Raw genomic sequence first — 15,378 nt, forward strand, 5'->3', positions numbered from 1 at the left:
GACTTTATGTCATTCGAATTCCAATGCATACACCTTTACAAAACTAGGTGCTAAACCTGCAGAACCAGTCTGCAAAGAGAAGGGTATCCAAAGGCTAGCCTGGTGGCAGAAGGGCTCAGGAGAATGTGTGGCTGTGACTAGCAATCAAATCTGGGTAAGGAGAAAACCTCTCTCTTTGTCCAAAGGAGTGATCACATGTTGACAGCTGGAATTTACATGGCTCCTTATTCAATAAACTAGCGCTTTCCCTGCATTCCAACATCAGCCTCACAATAGTGGCATAGAAGCAAACTGACACATTACACACGGTCCAGCTGGCCCGTCCACTCTCCACGGACCCCTCCTCCTCTTCAGTTTTCATCTCCCTCCCACGTGAGCTCTCACTGGCACAAGACCTAAACACGCACTCATTGGATGGTACCTATATTAGGGGTGCTTGATTTCGAGTGCTTTAATATGTTTGCCAGCATGCAGGCTAGGAACTCTACATTAAAGATGAAAAACAAATACACAGACAAAACAAAACTGGTAAAGGATAAAAACCCAAACAAATCCCTTCTACTTTGCTGTCAGCTCCCACCTCAGCCCTCCAAAATAGAGTTGAATGTGATCAACTTTTCCCATATCAAAAATCTTGACATCCAAACCCTTTCTTTACCTTGGGTGTGTGTGGCACTCTTTGTGAACTTGAACACAAAGGAAGTGTGACCTGTGGAGTAACCAGCATTATAATTAGTGGGAATGGTTTTTATTGTTTGTTGTACAAAAATAGTCATCTGAAAGAAAGGAAGGTAACGTTCCACAATATCTGATAATATGCAATGCTTTTTCTGAGCGTATATATTTTTCCCATAATTTTGGCAACACCATGCACTCCTTGGTTAAGAGCTTCCATCAAGAATCCCAGAATTTTGGGATCCCTGGGTGGCGCAGCGGTTTGGCGCCTGCCTTTGGCCCAGGGCACGATCCTGGAGACCCGGGATCGAATCCCACATCGGGCTCCCGGTGCATGGAGCCTGCTTCTCCCTCTGCCTGTGTCTCTGCCTCTCTCTCTCTCACTGTGTGCCTATCATAAATAAATAAAAAAAAAAAAAAAAAAAAAAAAAAAAAAAAAAGAATCCCAGAATTTTTTCCAGAAGGGATGCTGTAGTGGGAACAATGTCTGTTTAGAGTCGTAGTGTATATTGTTTAGCAAAGCACAGCAATGCCGGTAAAGCATGTATGAAGTGATCCCGTGGCTTGTAAAATTTTGAGTTCATTCTGTAGAGAAGTTTTCTTGTCGAAAATATGCACCTTACTGATTATGAAGAAACACATTAGTACTTCTTGCCCTACACTATGTCCTTAAAATATGGAAAAGAGAGAGGAGGGGAAAAAAGAGGAAAGCAAGCTTTATGTAGGATGAATCAGTCATTAAACTTTAATCTCTACCACTAGGGGGCAGAATGAAGTTCTTTTCTAAACTGACTGCTAGGCAATCAACCATCACATCATTGAAACATTGAAGGCACTTCAAAAAGACTCAGATGTTTAACTATTGTGCTAGTGATCATACATTCATATTGGGCTGCAGGCCAAAAGAGAGAAGAAAAAAAAAAAGCTAGAGATTTGCAGCTGAAAAGCTATAAAGTGGTGAATTTTACCTTAGAGCAAAACCATCTTCAGTGACAAATTTCAAAGGCCATATGTATGCGATTTTCATGAAAAGCAGACGACCCTAAATTTCTTTGTTTAACTGGAAGCGATCTTCCACACAGAACAAGCAGGTTCTTTTCTGCGTTCCCCTGGCTTATTGTGCTGTTACAAATTTCACTTTCCTTTCTAGTTCCACAATCAGGATTCTAGAAATGCCGTTTCATGCCAATGGGCATTTTATTAACACTGCCCCCTCCAGCATCTTCAGGGGTATCACCTTGGCCGCCAAATTACCAATGGAGAACATTTAGGGTATTCTGATAACATAGCATGGGGCTGTCCCCGCTCTTTTAAATTAAAGCCTCCAAACCAACCTTTATTCGATGGTAACAGCTTCATGTTCACAATCAAATTTTGCCAAGATGGGACATTATGATTTTTCTCCCCCATGTGGCTAAAACACTAAAAGTGATGAATCTGTAGGATTGCAAATGTTATTTCTCGCAATAACAGAGCCTCAATTTATAGGATCTGTTCAGAGCGTTTGCCTTTTAGACTGGGTAGCCAGATATTTCTCAGATACTTTAGCATAATCACACACCCCAGACATAACCACCGCAGGTTTTCTAAGCGAATCAACTGAAGGAAGAGAATCTGGGGTCGTTTGCAGGGTCCACCTGTCAGCTGGACAGGCAGAGAGTTTGCAGATTCAAATTCTGATCGATTCTGTTGTTCTAAATACAGGCAAATTGAGCTCGGTTCCCATTTTCACTAAATTGCGCAGTCCTGGGAAAGCTGGATTAAGTCCCAAGTGAAGTGCTGAGTTGGGCATCTCCCCTGCCCCCACCTTGTTTTCAAAGCACAAGCCAGTTTTGGAAATAGAGATGGAGCCAAAAGGAGTCACATCTTCCTTTTAACATCAGGAGTGCTACTTGATACGTATCAATATTTCCTGTCAGCTCCAACAAAGCAAAATCTCGGGCCTTATGGTATCCTGAGATGGCTAAATATCGTTTGCTTAAGTCAGCGTGTTCCAGACCTTTTATGTGGCCTGACAGTTGATTGGGAGAAGGCCCACTAACTTTCTTAAAATGTGCAGTCATCCGTTTGGCGGCCGGCTCCAGGGGTTCCACATGAAATCCTCTTTAGATAAATTCATACTTGCTCAGGGTGATTAGCCTTCCAGCTTGGTTGGCTCACTTGTCTTTAAAAGCAGGACATTCATGATCAATGTGGGGTTGAGTTGATGGTTGTCCTCTCTCTTCTGTTAACTGCCTCTACCGTGTCTCTAAAGCTGGTGAAGGGAGATGCAAGCAAAGAAGAAGGAAAAAAAGAAAAAAGAGATCCAAAAAAGAAAGAAAGAAAAGAAAAAAGAGAAAAGGAAAAAAAAAGGAGGGAAAGAAAAGAACACCGCCCCCCCCAAACATGACAGGCTGAAGTTGACAAGCTAATCCTTCAGGCTTGTCTTACTTACTGAAAGGCTCAAGTAATGTCAAAGAAACCATCTGATAACAGTCTTCATGCCAAACCTAACAGCTTTATTGCAACAAGAAACTTTCACATTAAATTTCCATGTGTTTTCTCTCCACACTCCTTAACTTCACTGCCCACTCCCCCCTGCCCCTTGTTGTTGTTATTGTTGTTGTTTTTGTTTCTCTCAAAGAAAGATAAGGCTTCCCTGCTTCAAAAACCAAATAGAAACTGCTACTGAGGGCCAACTGGGGTTATGGTCAAATTAGTGGATTATTATTACCTTGGGGACATTGGAAATCAAGTTTGTTATTGGCAGTTCCTGTTTCTGTGAGAGTCGTTAATAGCTAAAATTTAAAGAGTGTTGGTCAATCAGCAGAATGTTATTTTCTTAAGTGGGTTAACTGTTATTTGTCTTTCCTTCTTTCCTTTTCTCTCTGTCTTTTTCTTTCTTTCTTTCTTTCTTTCTTTCTTTCTTTCTTTCTTTCTTTCTTGCTTGCTTGCTTGCTTTTGCTGCTACTGCTGCTGCTACCTGCCACCAAGGTCACCTCTAATTGTAGACCCCCTCGTGATTAGAAAGAGAGCCAGTTTTCACAGAAATGGAGGGAACATTCTTTTCTGCAAATCTAGACGGGTGGACTGACTATAAGAGGAGATGGATGGGGTGGGAGTCTCAGTCTGAGAAATCTTTTAGAAAATAGTATCAAATTGTTAAGTGTACCAGAAGATAGAATAAATACAGACACAGCAGTAGAAATTATGGCAGCTCATTCTCTGTGTACGCTCTGGATGTTATGGAGAGAGTGTTTTTAGTAAAATACAGATCCTTCGGTGCTTACACTTTGTGACATTCTTGCTGGGACAGTTTTACATTTTGGAGCTAAAGAATTCATTTCAGAATTTTAAAGTCCATGAGTTGTTGTTACTGTTGTTGTTATTGTTGCATTTGAGCCTGGTCTTACTTCTCCAAGTTCTGAAACTAGTTAAAACAAAAACAACAACAACAACAACAGAAAACAGACACCAACCTTGCAAGGAACTCAGGGTAAATAAACAGTCTTTCTCTGTTAAGTAAAATATTTCCCTAAGGTAAGTTACTTTTCCAAGGGAATTACAGTATATGTCAATGTTGAGTAGTAGGTGTTTTCTACAGTCTGATTGATGTTTAGGAAAAAAACAGATTCTTGAAAATTAGCCTATTGTATAATTATGTGTCTGATGGAACAGCAAAGTGTCTTAGCTAAAAGTCTCTTAAAGAAAGATTTGGCTCCATCCTTCCAAAGGTTTGCTGATTTAAGGGCGTGATCCCTGGGATCTGCATTGCTGGTCAGGTGGCTAGATGGACTGAAGGCGGCAGGGAGAGACTTTTCCACCTAAACAAACTCTCGCCGGGGGCTAATCGGCTGGTCCCCCGACTTGCAAATATGCGAGCCCCCCAAATGGTACTTTTTTCCAGTAAGATCTCTCACAGTATTTTCCTTGGCTATTTTTGAAAACTGTATCCACGAGTTCCATCACATCTCTAATAAACTCTGTGCTGTGATACTCTGCCGAGTTTCTTGTATTTTCCACATTTCTATATTTAAAACAAATTCTCTACCCACCCGCCCCCTCATTGAATTGGGGGAAACACAAATAACTCCTAAGCTTTGCACTGAAAGGAGTTTGTTTTGCTTTCATGCCTAGTATTGCTTTTGAAACTGTTCAGAAGTAAAGAGAAGGCTGCTCGTTTTAGCTTTAAACACCAGCAACAAACATGTTGCCTTCCTTTCTGTTCGTTCTAGGTTTGATTTCACCCCAAATCAAGACACTCTATGGTTTTGTATGATGGGTTTTAGAATGATATCATATGTGAAAAAACTCACATATACGTGAAATAAACCTGTAGATGATAGGAACCTGGACCCATACCTTAGAGACAGATAGGTTTCATATTTATCTATAGAATATACTTATTGCATACCACGTAAGAAGCAAACCATTAATCAAAAGAATTCCAAGTATGTGAAATCTGAGCATTCTGACATGGGGGGTTCTTCTACATCCATTTCGCAGATGGGGAAATCGAGCTGAGTACTCTGTCTAGAAGATTCCCCATGGGGTGTTCCAGCGAGAAGACTGGCAGCTTTTCCCATCAGGAAACTTACATAAATACCACAATTCCCAGGAAACGTATCCAAGCTGTTTCACCCAAGGTGTGTAGGGGAGGTAAGGGCTGGGAAAGAAACCTGCAAACCAACTCGGGGTGCATCTCTCCTTGAGGAGCCCTGGGGCAAAAGCGGCCTGGCCAGGTACGCTCCTGTTGTCACCGAAAAGCCTGTGCTGGAGCACAGAAGTTGCAGGCTGCTCTGAAGCAGCAAGGCGGATTATTTCAGCTCGCCGGCTTGGAAAGTGTGTTTGCAAGAGCATCCTCATAGCTGCAATAATAAACATCTCCAGCTGCAAGAGCTCTGCTCAACAAGCCTGGGCAAGGCCAGCCGAATTCCTTTCATTTGACCATCTTAGATTCCCCCCTGCAAGAGGCGAGTCCCGGAGCCCTGCGAACGTCCCCCAGCCCGGCGCAGGCAGGCAGCCCCGCGCTTCCCCAGGAACACACGCCCTCCCCCATCCCGTCTCTCCACTTTTGTTTTATTTACGAATATGTTGCCAGAATTCCAATGAGTTATCTATTCTGTGGCCCAATCATTTTCCCACCGAGGCCTTGTCGCCGGCTGACTCAAGGTCCAGTCGCAACAGTGAGAAGAAAAGAGGACAGCGAAAGAATTCTTTTCAACTTTTTTTTTTATGTTTCACTCATTTCTCCCTCTGTCTCCCCCCAGGCCTCCTCCCCTCCCCTGCTCCCTCCCTCCCCCAGCCTCCTCGGCTCTCCCTAACCCCCTTTATGTGACACGGATCGCTCAGATGGAAGCTCAGGAGGGTCCTATAGGGAATGCACAGGATCCCTGGGAGAAAAAAGCCCCCAACAAGCTATACACCAGATGTATAACGTTATATGGTCAAACTGGCAAACACAAAAGCTAAAAAACAAAAGGCGTGAATTAGGGAGAGGCATTCAAAAGCGTGTTTTCAAAACAGCCCGGCCAAGAGCCTGGATCCCCCTCCTGAGACTAAATGCTTGAAAGAAAAGGTGCTAAAGAAAGAAAGGAAAAGAAAAAAAAAGCCCATTTTTTCTAATTAGCTGAGGCCTAACAGGCACTGAATTTCGCAACTAGTTTTCGTCAAGGGGGTTGTGGTTTGTGAAACCGAAAAATATGCTTTTGAAACCTGGGACGTAGGCCTTCCTCGAACCAAAGCTCTGCTCAATCCTCGGGCTTTTTTTCTCTTTCCTCTCTCCCCCTCACTTTTTGGGTTCCGCCTTGCTTCCCCGGGCCGATCCCCTTTTCACACCCTTCCCCCCAAGTACAAATATTATTTAGGTTTTAAAAGAGAACAGGAGGGAAGGCCACAATGGTCCTCCCCGCCCCTTCTTTCTCTCTCCTTGGCAGGGGATTCTCCATGCCAGCAACAGTCCTGAGTTGCTATGAATCTCATTCCAAAGCACCGGGGCACCCAGCACCCAAAGTGGGGAGTAAAAGGTGTCATTGCAGACAGAAGGGTGTGTGAGTGTGTGCGTGTGTGTGTGTGTGTGTGTGTGTGTGTGTTTTCTGTAAATGCCAGGATTAAGATGAAAAACTCTCCACCACTGTGAATTTAGATATTTGGAGGATGATCTCTCACTGTGAGGTTTTTCAAATGCAACAACGTAGTGTTTGCAGGCAGCAAGGTGCATTCCCGCAGCAAGCAGCTTTGCTTCCTGTGCACTGACAAAAGACACATAGGATTTGAATTAAAAAAAAAAAAAAAATCAAAGCGAACAAAACCGGTGTCATGGTCGGAGACGGATTGGTCCTCTGGTGCCTGACAAATTATGAACTTGCATTCTTCAATGCCAGTTCTAATAAGAAAACGAAACAGAACTCCAGGCTAAGAGTTGGTGGGTAGCCTGCATTTGGGAGAGAGGCAACTTTAATTGCCGGGCTGTCTGGCTTGGATGCCTGTGGTCTTGCGCGGTGTGTTTTAGTAACAAATGCTTGTTCTAATGAATTAGCCTTATTAGGGGCTCCTCATATTCTTTCATAAAGAGCAGAGCTATTCTGAACTTCTGAATGCAACAGTCTCTTGATATTCTCACCCTGAAAGCTGGATGTGGGATTGTACTTCCTACTCCTGTATTTCCAGTAAGTCTCATATTTTTTTCACGGCAGAAGAGTGAGCGGCAGAACACTACTGAGCTTGCAGGTACCCGCAGTACCCAGACCAGGGGCGTCCAGGGCGCTTGCAAAATTCTGACGCTCAGAATGTATTTGCGCGCCCAGCTCAACAGTCAGGATTTTTGTTCAGTCACCTCCTGGCACATTCTTGTGATAAACTCGGTGGCATTGGATAAAACAGATTCATTAACTTTGATTAACCTTCTTTAACTAGAGTTAAAAACCTGCTGTAGGCAGCTCAGCTACCAATGCGGCTTGAAGATACTTTATCATGTTTAAGACCCAATTACTGTTGCACTGAGTAAGAATAAAACATCACAATAAAATGTGGAACAAACAGCCACTCTAACGTGCACGGCAAATAATCATTAATTTATAACAGCAACTTTCCCATTTCTATGGTTTTTCTGATGGCTGTACTTAATTCAAGTTGAATACTCTGGGATCTGATGCCGATATGAGTAACTGCTTCTCCTGCCTCATTGACCATTAGTCTTTCTCTTTCTTTCTTTCTTTCTTTCTTTCTTTCTTTCTTTCTTTCTTTCTTTCTTTCTTTCTTTCTTTCTTTCTTTCTTTCTTCTTTCTTTCTTTCTTTCTTCTTTCTTTCTTTCTTTCTTTCTTTCTTTTCTTCTTTCTTTCTTTTTCTTTCTCTCTTTCTTTCTTTCTTTCTTTCTTTCTTTCTTTCTTTCTTTTTCTTTCTTTCTCTCTCTTTCTTTCTTTCTTTCTTTCTCTTTCTTTCTTTCTTTCTTTCTTTCTTTCTCTTTCTTTCTTTCTTCTTTCTTTCTTTCTTTCTTTCTTTCTTTCTTTCTTTCTTTCTTTTCTTTCTTCTTTCTTCTTTCTCTCTGTCTAATGGCTTTAGTTGGAAATCTCAGAAGTCTCCTTTAAAAGTTCAAAATAGTCAGAAAAGGGGGATGGAAGTCCAGACAGGTTCTGTACAACTAGGTCTATGAGACAGAGAACATGGATCACAGTGTGATAGAACTTGAGGATTTTAGAACAAGTTGTCAATAATTGAAAACATTTCTAGTTGGCGAATTTAAATATTAAAGGAACAAGCCAGTAAAATCAGCATTGAGATCATGAAGACGGTGCTCCATAAATGTGCTGCAGGCTTTAAAGGGGCTGGAGCCAAGTCCATCTTGTGCATCTTGAGTAGGGATGCACAGAGCAGGGGAATGAGCCCAGCACACAACGGGTTAATTTTGGACAGGATTTGACTGAACTGGGAATAATGAACAGTGAGATACTGCAGCTTTCAGGCAAAACAGAGTAACAACAATTAAAAAGAGAGAGAGGGAATAAAGGGTGAAAACAATCTCCAGTTAACTAACCAGGGCAGACCAGTGTTCGAAACAGATAAAACAGAGGCCACCGGGAACGCGACTGTTTCTGCTGCTTGCTCTGGGCTTGGGTGCGGAAAGCATTACAACATTTGTGAGCCAACTGTTTGTGGGTTTCTTCTCATCTGCTTTAAAATATTTGGTTTTGCCGGATTTCCATAATAACCACAACCGCACTCTCCCCTCCAAAAACCCCCCACGACAACAGATGTGTGTGCTAAAAGGAAATGGAGGCACTGATATAATCAGACACTAGTTAGAGTGCTTTCATGCTAAATTCTCCAGCAAATTCACAACAACAAAAAACGCTCAACCACTGATGGAATTAATCTAAGATCCTTGATTATTTGAAGTTCTCAAAGTTTTCATTTTGCATTTTGTTTTTGAATGTATAGTGCTTTATTTATCAAACTGCAGTCTAATTTCCCCTTCAATTTGAGTCTGTGATTGTGAAACAAATAAATTGAAACTCGAGGGCCCGTTCTCTCCAAATTTAGTTCCATTATCACTTTAAGAATGCACACTACTTGATGACACAAAAGGGGTGTGTGTAGTTGGTTATTTAGTTGCTAACTCAGCACTCTGTTGGTTAACACAACATTTTCCAAACTCCTTTTCAGATTGTTTTATTGGGGGGCGGGCGGGTAGGTGGGTGAGTATGAATATCATATGTGATGTGGTGGCAATGTATCTTCCAAAGATTTCAGATTTTCTATCTTAAAGTGAGAAAATGAGAATAAAGTTTTACAGAGGCTTAAATAAAAGTATGTTTATGTTTTCAATAAGTGCACACTTTAAAATATGTTGAAAATGGGGATAATAGTGATTCTTAAAATATCTTATTTTATCAGTAATATACCTCTATCATAGCTGTGGCTTTTTAGTATGTAGCCATGTGCACTTAAAGTATATTTATGGGTCTCATATAATACCAGATATTCTAGAGCATAAAAGAACATCAAATACATTTGACTGTTTTCGGCAGTAAATCATATTGCTCTTTACACAATGCTGTCACCTCTAACTATGTTTGACTTGGAATCATTTATCTAATATTCTTCTGTGAACATACTCTTAGAGTATGTCCACGTAATGAAACTGTTGTTGGGGAAGGAAAGTAAAATTGAGTTTAAAAAAAAAAAAAAAGACTTAATGGTGAAGATCCCTTTGGCTTTTGCCTCTCCATTTTTCCAACCTCAGAAGCTGGAACCACTTAACCTCAACCTACAGGTCCAGCCCTGAAATGACTCTGGAAATCATCCTGCCCCTGGGCCAAGGGGGAATTCAGGGAGCCACAGACCAGAAGTTCATCGGCCAAGCACAAAGTCCCCTTGGCCTCTGGACAAAATCTGTTCACCATTTCTTGGGGGGCAGATCCAGGCTTATTCCCAGGACAAGACTTTAACTCTTAGCCCAACTTCATATACTTCCTCTTGTGCATATACAACTTGTTGCTTTGTTTTCCTAGATGGTACCTGTGTTCCAAGGAACCTAGAACAAGTTCTCCTAGATTCTAGTATGCTTTCCCATAGTTCTAGTGCTGAAGACTAGCATTCCATGAGTTCGGGGATACTTCCTAGATGCTTTTTGTCTCCACACCTGTTTTTAGACATCCCTCAAGCCCTGCTTTGCCATCCTGCTTCCATAGCCACCATTCAACTACTCTTGGATCTCTCTAGAGACTGAATTTTTTGAAAGATCAACCTCCTTCTAGATCAGCCCAAGTTCTGGCCAATTCTGCTCTGGTGGTCTCTCTCCTAACTCTTGGAAGTGGGGAGAGATCCTATCACAGAGCATAAAGAAGGTGAAAAGCAGCAGAAATCATCAGTAGGCTTCTTTTCACGTATCTCTTGTCCTAATTACCTTCTAATATCTCCAGATCCTTGACCCCTTTGTAACTATCCAGTCTCTACTTCAAAAACTAGTCATTCTATCCACCAAAGCTATGCAAATTTTGTCTCCAACCTTCTAGTATAATCTCAGTAATGCCAGATCCATAGAAAAATGTTATAATCTGTGAACCCAAACAAGAAGCATCAATAAACTGTAGACAACCTCAGTAGTCATCTGTAGCAGTCAGTGAGAGAGATTGGCAAACTGGCTAATTTCAAAGAGACAGCAGCCTAAATCCAAGAGGTAGGGATTATCAAGGAGTATGGAGAAGCCTTTCCTTGAGGCTCCTCTATATAATCAAAGAAATAAGACTCACAGTATGTGCCCCATGAAACACACCATGGTGGGTTCCTCACCTTTTTCCTCCTCATTCCTGAAGTGGAACAGACCTTGAATCTTAGGTAGCAAATGAATGCCTTATAAGACCCACCCAGATAGTATCACTCCACTTGCCAGAATAGTTCCTTCCTAATAATTGCCCTTTGACACACAGGCAGGTTTCATCTTGGATAACAGGTGAGTAACAACAGAAGAGTGATTTGTACGGAATAACATCACCATGCAAAGTTCCATCCTAGAATTTTGAAATCAATGGTTCTCAAGCTTGCCTACAATGGGAATCACTTGAGAGACTTCAAAAAACAAAAACACATAGATTCCCAAGTCCTCATAAAGGCTGGGTTCAATTGGTCTGGGGCTCAAGTGGATATGGACGTTTGATTTGGAGAGGTTCAGGGATTATGTATAGTCCCACAAAGTTGAGAGCATACCCTATATCTTCATCACAGCCGAATGTCATCTGCCGAGCAATGTGAAACCCAAGAAGATCATCTACTTTCACCACCACCCAAACTCAGGTTTCCATGCTTCTAAGACCAGCACTTTCTTCTCCAGCTAGCTGATAGATGATGTCACAGTCTCGTCTACATACACACACCCTTCTCTAAGGAACTATACTATGTAATTAAGGCAAGAATACAAGTTTGTAGGCCTTCAAGGCTAAAGGACCCCTTCTTTAAGTCCCAACTAGCACTTGCCTAACCACCTCTCTGATTTGTCCAAACCTGGCTCTTTCTGTGCTCACCAGAGCCTTAAGTATTCATGAAGAAGCATTGCAATCCATCCTGCCCCCGTTCTGCTATGGTATTTGTCTGCTTCTAGTCCCTGAGAAGCTGCTGACAGGTTCTGCTGTGGATAATGCTCGTTACTGCACCCAGAATTGGAGTTTAGGAAAAGCCTTAGTTGGCTTTAAGCTCCAGAAACTGCTTCCTATGCCAGGATCCTCATATTTTCTTTGCCAATTACAACACCCCTTGGGGAGGGACCAGCTTTTTTCTTTCCTGCTACCAGATTCAGTGAGAGTCTGTTGGCACCCTGACTTCTAGGTCCTGAAAAGCTGGGAAGCCAGTAAAAGGCTTATTATTCATTAGTGAGCCAGAGGAATGGAAGTGAAAAGTGAAATCCCCCAAGAACTAACAAATTTTGCACTAATTAGTTCTTTACCACCCCCTTCCTACCCCAATGCCCTTTGTCGCTGATGTGATGTGCCACACAGCAGGGGGGAAGGCCTTTAGCTACCAGCTCACCAAGACTGCAGGCCTGTATGAACCCTAAATTCTTATGAATCCATGTGTTATGATGGTATCTAATACTGGCATGGCACGTTGCAGTTTAGGTAACACCTTTAGATGCATTATCTCACTTAATCTTCTGGAAAGTGGTGCCTCATATATAAAAGTAAAGGGAGGGGCACAACATCACACAGTGTTGTTGAGAGGATTCAATATGGCGACATTTGGTGAGGCATCATACAGATACTCCATAGATATCTCTTTCATTTTTCCCCAGAAGGTTCTCACTGCTTATATAATGCTAGCCAGTACAAGGTAGTTGCCAGATATTTTCCCCCTCTCTCTTGGTAGAAATAATCACAAAGCAGAAAGATCAGCCGGGTGATTTTTAAGGTCTCTTTGGATCTTTGTTAGGCTTGTCAATTACCTAACTATAAATTTATAAGTTTCTAAATTATTCCTTCCCTGGGAGATTGCATATTTTCAAGAGCATCACTGGCTGAAAAGTGAACAAACAAACCGGATGCAATTTGATGTCAGACCTCAGGACAGTGTGATATTAAAGGACTCCTCCCCGATGTTTTGAGTTCTCAAGAGATAGTCATGAGCAGCCACACCACCAGTGTTGTTGTCCTGGGTGTAAATATTTTACCATTAAGGTAACCTACGGCCTGCTATTATTTTGTTTTATGCAGGTGCATATGAAATGACCATGAGTTCATTAAGGTTTCCATGATTTCTTATTCTTGATGACTCTCTTGCAAAAATGAAGAACAGGACTAGGGACCTGCTAACTGAAATTATGAAAATTATAGTTGCTTACAATGTTTGAAAAGTGCTCACGAGGAACATATGAACAAATCCAATATGAGAGAAGGTGAGTACCATCCATGGTGTCACCCAAGGATCATGTCACAAAGATACATCCTCAATCCTGCCACTGAGTATAAGGTTTTTCTTGTGATCAAATCATTTCCATGAACAATGAACTCAGCACTGTAGGAAAGCCTAATTCTCATCTACAGTCGACTCCGTGAGTAGGATGACATACACCTGATTTTTATGCTCAAAATGGAGGCAATCAGTGATATTGGTCTGAACAGTCCATTCATTCCTGTAATAAATATGTAAGCAACAACCAGCACATGCCCTGTATGATTCCAGGCACTGTGGACACAGCAGTGAACAAAACAGTAAAAATTCCTGCTCTTAAAGGACATGAATTTATAAATGGACAGTTGGGTCCTCTGTTTTTCACCTGGAGCTAGTGAAATTTCCCAAGAAATAAGGTAGATGAAAAAAGTGATTTATGACTTTCTGATAGAATTCAAATCCTTGGTGTTCTTGATGTTTTAGAGAAAGGAGAGAAAAAAGCGAATCATGATGTATTTGCATCTCGGTCATCCCATTGCCATCACTGACATTAATCACTGGAATGTGCATATAGTGGCTGTTGTTACAGGTGACTGAGGCAGGTCCAGCCCAGAATCCATTGAGTCATACAATGGAGAAAAGTCACAAGAGCCCTGCTTGCTTGGTGCTTGCAGAGAAACGTCGAGGTTATAAAAAGTTAGCTTCTAATAACTCCCCTGGTCTTCCATCTCATTCCCTATGTTTTTATGAAATTATATTTAACATTTTGACTTTGCTTAAAATAAAGAGCTTGTTTTTGTTTTTGTTTACTTTTTTTTCATAAGCCTAGCTTTGACCCAGTCAATAAAGGTTTACCACAGAACACATAAAAATAAGTGTCTGAAGGTATGGTATGTTTCTCAGGCTCTTGAAGTGACTTGAATTAGATTCAAGAAGGCAATGTACTCTTTCTTGTCCTGATATAAACCAACAAATAAACAATTTCTAAAAGCCCAGTTCTACAGACATAAGACATCTGGACACTTTAAAAAGAATCCACATTCTTGGCAGTGAGTCCAAATCCGGAATCCAAATCTTCTGAAGTTCACACATCACCATTGTGACAAAATGCTATTTTGTCATGATGTGTCTCCATAATATCATGTTTAACATTGCCTGTTCTGCAGAACATCTCTTTAAAAAGTTGACGATCTAAGGGGAAATTAGTTCTATCCCATAAGGCCCTGGAATGTGATCCTATTTGTTCATTATGCACAGAAGGTACTTTATGTAATAGGCAGCTCATGATGAGAATGTTTGAAAAGGTCATTGGCTTAGTTCAAATAAACAAAACACATTCTCCATAACATTCTGGCACGATAGTCAGAGATTTAGAGCAGTGAGAAGACTGGGGAGTATAATGAAAAAAAATCAGAGGCCAGCCCAGTTAGGTTTAGGGTTAGACTATTTTTAGTGTACTGAAAAATTGCTGGAAATGAGGGAGTGGTGTGTGAAGTAAAACAAATAAAAACCGACCATGATGTCCAGCTTTCAAACGGAGTGGTTAATTATTTTAAATCAGCATCACCTTTAAGTCAACTGTACCCTTTTTTTCCAGGTCTACTTGGTAGAAACCATTGTTATCTGGGAACTCGGTCCCACTTTTTTCCATGCAAAGCTTTCTGCCACTTCAGACTTTACAGTAATGGAGAAAGGGAAGAAGCTCCTCATCCTTGAGAGAAATTTCCAAAAACCTTTTCCTGAGAGAACAAAAGCAGTTTTACTCCATTTAAAGAGGTTTTCGTATTTAAAAAAGAAAAGTCCTTAAGAACTGTATTCAAGGGGCACCTGGCTGGTTCAGTGGTTGAACATTTGTACTTTGGCTCAGGTTGTGATCCCAGGGTCCTGGGATCAAGTCCTGTATCCGGCTCCCTTGGGGAGCTGCTTCTCCCTCTGCCTATGTCTCTGCCTCTCTCCGTATGTCTCTTATGAATAAATAAATAAAATCTTTAAAAAAAAAGAACTATATTCAATAGATTTGTGGGGGTTTTAAATTTTATTTTTGAAAGACCTACTATGTGCTGGGTTCTTTCCACATCCTTTCTAGAAAAAAATTAGTTCCTGCAACTATTCTCTATCTATACTTGTTCTAGTATATACTACTATTTTTATAGGACAAATTGAAAGCCTAGGTTAAAGAACTCTCCCAAAGTCTTCGATGGCAAAGGCAGGATTGAGCTCCCAGCCACACTTTTTCTCAAAACTCAGTATTTGGACCACCCAAATGCTTCTTAATAATGAATAAAAGCAAGGCATCCTGAGATGCCCCCAGAAGAATTTCAGGCCTTGTAACTGACAACCGACTGA

At 41.3% G+C, this 15,378-nt stretch overlaps 1 long non-coding RNA gene across 1 annotated transcript in view; it reads right to left on the reverse strand.

The window, feature by feature from the left end:
- LOC144297142 (uncharacterized) overlaps positions 1-11,103 on the reverse strand; it is a 17,010-nt gene extending 5,907 nt beyond the window's left edge. The window contains exons 1-2 of the long non-coding RNA XR_013364228.1: positions 10,945-11,103; positions 659-709 (exon numbers count right to left, since the gene is read on the reverse strand). This is a non-coding gene — a long non-coding RNA (uncharacterized LOC144297142). The remainder of the gene's footprint in view (positions 1-658; positions 710-10,944) is intronic.
- Positions 11,104-15,378: the final 4,275 nt, after the last annotated feature.

The sequence above is a fragment of the Canis aureus genome, chromosome 2 (genome assembly GCF_053574225.1).
Source record: "Canis aureus isolate CA01 chromosome 2, VMU_Caureus_v.1.0, whole genome shotgun sequence".
Lineage (NCBI taxonomy): Eukaryota > Metazoa > Chordata > Mammalia > Carnivora > Canidae > Canis > Canis aureus.